The sequence below is a fragment of the Ixodes scapularis genome, unplaced genomic scaffold (genome assembly GCF_016920785.2).
Source record: "Ixodes scapularis isolate PalLabHiFi unplaced genomic scaffold, ASM1692078v2 PGA_scaffold8__174_contigs__length_109621045, whole genome shotgun sequence".
Taxonomy (NCBI): domain Eukaryota; kingdom Metazoa; phylum Arthropoda; class Arachnida; order Ixodida; family Ixodidae; genus Ixodes; species Ixodes scapularis.
Window position 1 is genome coordinate 19,057,190 of NW_024609883.1, and position 5,133 is coordinate 19,062,322.

The 5,133-nt window shown below is 47.5% G+C and overlaps 1 non-coding gene across 1 annotated transcript; it reads right to left on the reverse strand.

Annotated features, from left to right (window-relative positions):
* Positions 1–4,633: 4,633 nt before the first annotated feature.
* On the reverse strand, positions 4,634–4,736 carry LOC115324417. The gene has a single exon (XR_003919320.2). It is a non-coding gene; the product is annotated as a U6 spliceosomal RNA (small nuclear RNA).
* Positions 4,737–5,133: the final 397 nt, after the last annotated feature.

Consider the following 5,133-nt stretch of genomic DNA (forward strand, 5'->3'; position numbering starts at 1 on the left):
AAACGCTTCCGTTATCTCCCTTGTCTTTCTATTTTTGTTTCGTGCCAAGATGACGGTGTTGTCTAAATAGGGTAAACACTCACACCTACTGCAATGCACTGCGAGATTGCCAGAGGGGGCTGACCTCAAAGACAGGGCATGTTCCCTCAGTCTTTCGGTCACGCATCGCCCCGACTGCCCCACGTATACCCTCCCACAAGACAGAGGAATTCTGTACACCACCCCCACTCTCTATTCTACGTATTTTGTTGCGTGCTTTTTCCGACAAATATCCAACCGTGTGTCAAACCGTTCCACCCTCCAACATAGCTTGCTTAATTTCTGTGGAGCTGAAAGGAGAACCAAAATGCCATGCTTTTCCCCCACCTTTTTGATGTTATGGCTAACGTTATGTATATACGGTATCACCACTGGTCTTTTGCCTGGGTTGCCCCTCTCTTCCCTCTTCCCTCCTCCACGAAACTTTTTTAGCAAGCCCTCTGCCACCCCCTTAATGATCTCGCAGGGAGAGCCTCCCTCCTCCAGCCTCCTCACTTGTAACCCAAAGCTTTTGGCTACGCTGTGCTGACAAGACTTCGTTAAGGCCGCGTTCAGGCAAGTTGTCGCTATCCCCGTCTTGATAATCTTGGAGTGGTTCGAGTCATAGGGCAAAACACCTTTTTTTTGCCCTAGGACAGTAAGTCCGACATACTGTAGGTTGTTGTATGTTGTATGTTGGACTTACTGTCCTAGGGCAAAAAAAAAAAAGGTGTTTGCCCTATGGCTCGAACCACTCCAAGATTATCAAGAGGGGGATAGCCACAACTTGCCTGAACGCGGCCTTACCGAAGTCTTGTCAGCACAGTGTAGCCGAAAGCTTCGGGTTACAAGTGAGGAGGCTGGATGAGGGAGGCTTTCCCTGTGAGATCATTAAGGGTGTGGTAGAGGGCTTGCTAAAAAAGTTTCGTGGAAGAGGTAAGAGTGGGGCAAGCCAGATAAAAGACCAGTGGTGATACCGTATATACATAACGTTAGCCATAACATCAAAAAGGTGGGGGAAAAGCATGGCATTTCGGTTCTCCTTTCAGCTCCACAGAAATTAAGCAAGCTATGTGGGAGGGTGGAACGGGGGTGACACACGGTTGGATATTTGTCAGAAGAAGCACGCAACAAAATACGTACGATGCATAGTGGGGGTGGTGTACAGAATTCCCCTGTCTTGTGGGGGGGGGGGGGGGGGGGGGGGGGGGGGGGGGGTATACGTGGGGCAGTCGGGGCGATGCGTGAACAAAAGACTGAGGGAACATGCCCTGTCATTGAGGTCAGCCCCCTCAGGCAATCTCGCAGAGCATTGCAGTAGGTGTGAGTGTTTACCCTATTTAGACAACACCGTCATCTTGGCACGAAACAAAAATAGAAAGACAAGGGAGATAACGGAAGCGTTTTTTATTTCCGAGTGTGACGAGGGTACGTGTGTAAGTGCCCCATCGATAGCCCTGTTTGAATCAGAGTTATCGTTTTTACGATCCTGCATGGTGTAAGAGTAAGAAATGTGATTAGCGACGGTTGGAACTGAATCGGATGTGTGTCTTGTTGGTTTCGCGGTACGTGTGGTTTTTCCATTAATAAACCAGTTGCAAGTAGCGCTCTGTGGTGTGTCTCTCTCCTACTCGTCCGTCGTTTTTAGCGCTTTTAACCCCTAAACATGTTCAACCAACTAGCCCAAATCCAAACCCTTCCGCCAAAAAGGACTTGGGAAAAAACATATATCGTCCTCCTTAAACCTGGTTGACTGGATTAACTAAAGGTGCTGCAATAATGAAGGTGAAACATTTGTCTACACTTATTGTGATTTCTTCTTTATTCATACCGATATTTGAAATTTGTTCAGATATTGGTTGATAATTTTATCTCATATTTAAATAAAATGCAAATGCCCTGTCGAGGTACCCCCCCCCCCCCCTTCCCCCAATCTCTGTCAAATTAATTTTCCGGGTACGACCCTTGCCTCCATCAATACAGCGGTAACGCGCAATCTCGCTGTCAAAGGTAGACACGCGGGCAGTTACCGAGGCCCTTCACCGTCTGACGTTCAGATTGCTCCGACAAACCACGTACTCCACCGTTCATGTTTACTTTGTTATAAGTACGGGCTCAAACCGGTGTCGCGTCATTCCGTATGTACAGAGGAAAGCTAAACAAGTCAAAACACTGGCGAGGCGTCGCACATGAGCACGAAGACGGGCATCCAAAACAAAAACAAAAAAAAAAAAAATCGGCCGAGAGCATATGATATTAGCGGCGAGATGTTTCGATAGCGCCCTCGTTTGATTTCCTTTCGTGACGTCATTACCTTGTGAACAACAAGTTCAATGGTGTTTGTAATGAGCAGGTGGAAGCCCGAAATCATAGGGCTCTTAAAGCAACACCGCCAACACCATCAAAATTGGAGTTCTTACATTCCTCTTATTTCTATCGATGAGACATCTTTTGCTGACGTCATAGTCAGCATTCGGCCGATTGTGGTGGGCCGACCACATCGACGCTTTCGATCGCTCACGTCGCCAATACAAAGAAAAAAAATAGAACTAAGTGAAGAGCACGCGGCACACCACAAACAAAAATACAGGGGCGGCCGCCCCTGGTGTCCGATCGAACTTAACGAGTTGGAACCCCGTGCACATTCCGCAGGGAAGGTTATAAACACGAGGCTCTTGGCCTGCATGAACTCTCGCAAAGGTTAACTCTGCGCCAGAAGCTACGGCTCCGTTTCCTGCGCGCGCTATAGATAGCCACCGCCGTGCTTTGCCTCGCATACTCACCACAAATTCACGAGGTACCGAAGTGACCAAAGGCGGAAAGCTCGTTCTGGAGCCAGAGCTCTTTACACACGCGCCAGATTGAGCCGCCATAGCCGCCCTTCCCTTGTCTTACCGAAATGCCGAGCCACTGAAGCGGGCGTTGACGGGTCTTCACAAGGGCCTATGCTGGGCACAAGAACACAGTAGCATCTAAAATGGCAATAACCTGTCCTGCTGTGGTAATGATGAAGTGAAGCGAACGGAATAAGAGGGAACAAAAACTGAAGGTCAGTTATGGCGGCGCCCATGCACAGATGCTGTAAAGCGTCTATAGAAAAGCTTTGGTAAACGCTCAGCTTGTTATTCATCGAAATTAAGATCTCCACTCTTTTTAGTTGAAGGCCGCTCGTCGGGCTTTCCCACGCTAACGTCCCTTTGTTTCTGCCAAACCGTTGGTGAAGACAAAACCTACCGTACGCCAGACAGATTTCCACGCGCGCGCGCTGCTGTTCCAGGCCTGGTTGCTAGTCGCCGAAGAGCGGAAGACAGGGGGCGCTACATGTGAGCTAAGCGAAATGCGAAACGATAGGCAGACTTTTGGAAGTAAGTCACACACTGTGAAAATAGCAGGAAATAAAATAAAAAAAAACAGTTTCTGAGACTCGGGTCGACACAAGGAAGTCGACTTTGTTAAGCCAAACAGCAAAACCCATGAAGACGATAGAAACGGGAGACGCCAGCAACGCCACGGCGGGTCCCTACCGTTCATCCAAAGACTGGTTTCGGTTTCGGCTTCCAGCCACGTTTGATGAGTACGCGAACCCCTCGACTCCTCTGCCTTTTCGCCTTCATTGTGGGTCGAAAATAAAAACAGCGAAAACGTGTCCTAACCGGAAAAGGGCGGCACGTCACGTCAGGACGCTCGCTGATTGGCTCAAGCGCGCACGTGGAGGGAAAAATTGGGTTCCGAGGCGTCGTCTCCCTGAGTCGTCCTCCTCGGCGCGCGACTTCTTTCAATACAAAAATAAGCAGAAAATTTACCCCACGACGTGCGTCTTTCCGCTGTCTGAATGCCCCTTTACACAGGCGCCGGATTTCGTACGGCGTTCAACTTAGCGACCCGCCGTTTGACGCATCGCGACTTCACAATACAGCAGACACATATCTCTTACAGTCCCTTAAGGTTGAGGGACAAATGCGGATTTCTACCAGAATACTCTTAGTGGCGCCTTCAACGAAATCGTCTGTTTCTTTTGAGCAGCCTGCATTCGTTAGCGCGCATCAGTCAAACGGTAAAAGTGACAATCAGACTCGATGTTCCGGAGCGCAATTGCATTCAGACAATAGAAAAAAAAACGATTTTTGCTTTTCTGTTTGAGATCATTCTTTTTAGCTGGTTGGTTGTTAAATTTTTTTATAACATAACCTGCAACACAGCACTTACAACATGAGTAGTTGGTTTTGGGCAGTTTTGTGCCTCACCAGCCTGTAACTATAGCAGTTGTCAGAACTATTTTCATAAAGCTCCACCCGTCGACGACGTTACCGACCACCAATATATATATTGTTAGGATGATGCTGTCGGCAGCCGAAAACACAGGACAGCACACGATGATAGAAGAGACAAAGGATTTAGGGAGGCCGAGCCGGCACGTGGGGCCTGGCGCGAGATGGTCGTGCGCGCCAATGCCCCGTCGTCGTCTTCACCTTCTTAACAATATATATATATATATATATATATATAGGCACAGCACCTGGGAACAAAAGACGGCACTCGAGAGAAATATGCTCAACAAAATATTAGCCCTTAAAGGAGTTAGCCGAGGAGGTTGCCAAAAAAGTGAGATTGATGAAAAAATGTGGAACGCTTCACGATTTTGCGTGTCATCCTTGCGTAGGGGCCATGCTAATCTTCTCTGTATCGTTCCAATTTTAGTATATGTACTTTGGAAGTACTTTTTTGGCAACCTCCTCGGCTAACTCCTTTAAGGGCTAATATTTTGTTGAGTATATATATATATATATATATATATGGTCAGGAGCAAAGAAACGTGAAGGAAGCAGAACGGACTCAGATGACAAGAGATATGTAACAAGAACTGAGCACTGCAGGGCGTGTATTTATTTTATAACCAGTTTGGAGATGCCATAACACTTTGAAGCGAAAATTTAATTAAAAAAGATCTCAACAATCAAGCACGGACCATCACCGCATGGGCTTCTAAGAGGAAAAAATAAACAAAATTATTTTGCAACCTTATCAAAGGCCGGCGAGGACCGGCGCGCCTCTCATTCGATTAGAAATTTGTTCGACCTGTTCCGATAATTTGACACCAGTGTAAATGCACTTAAC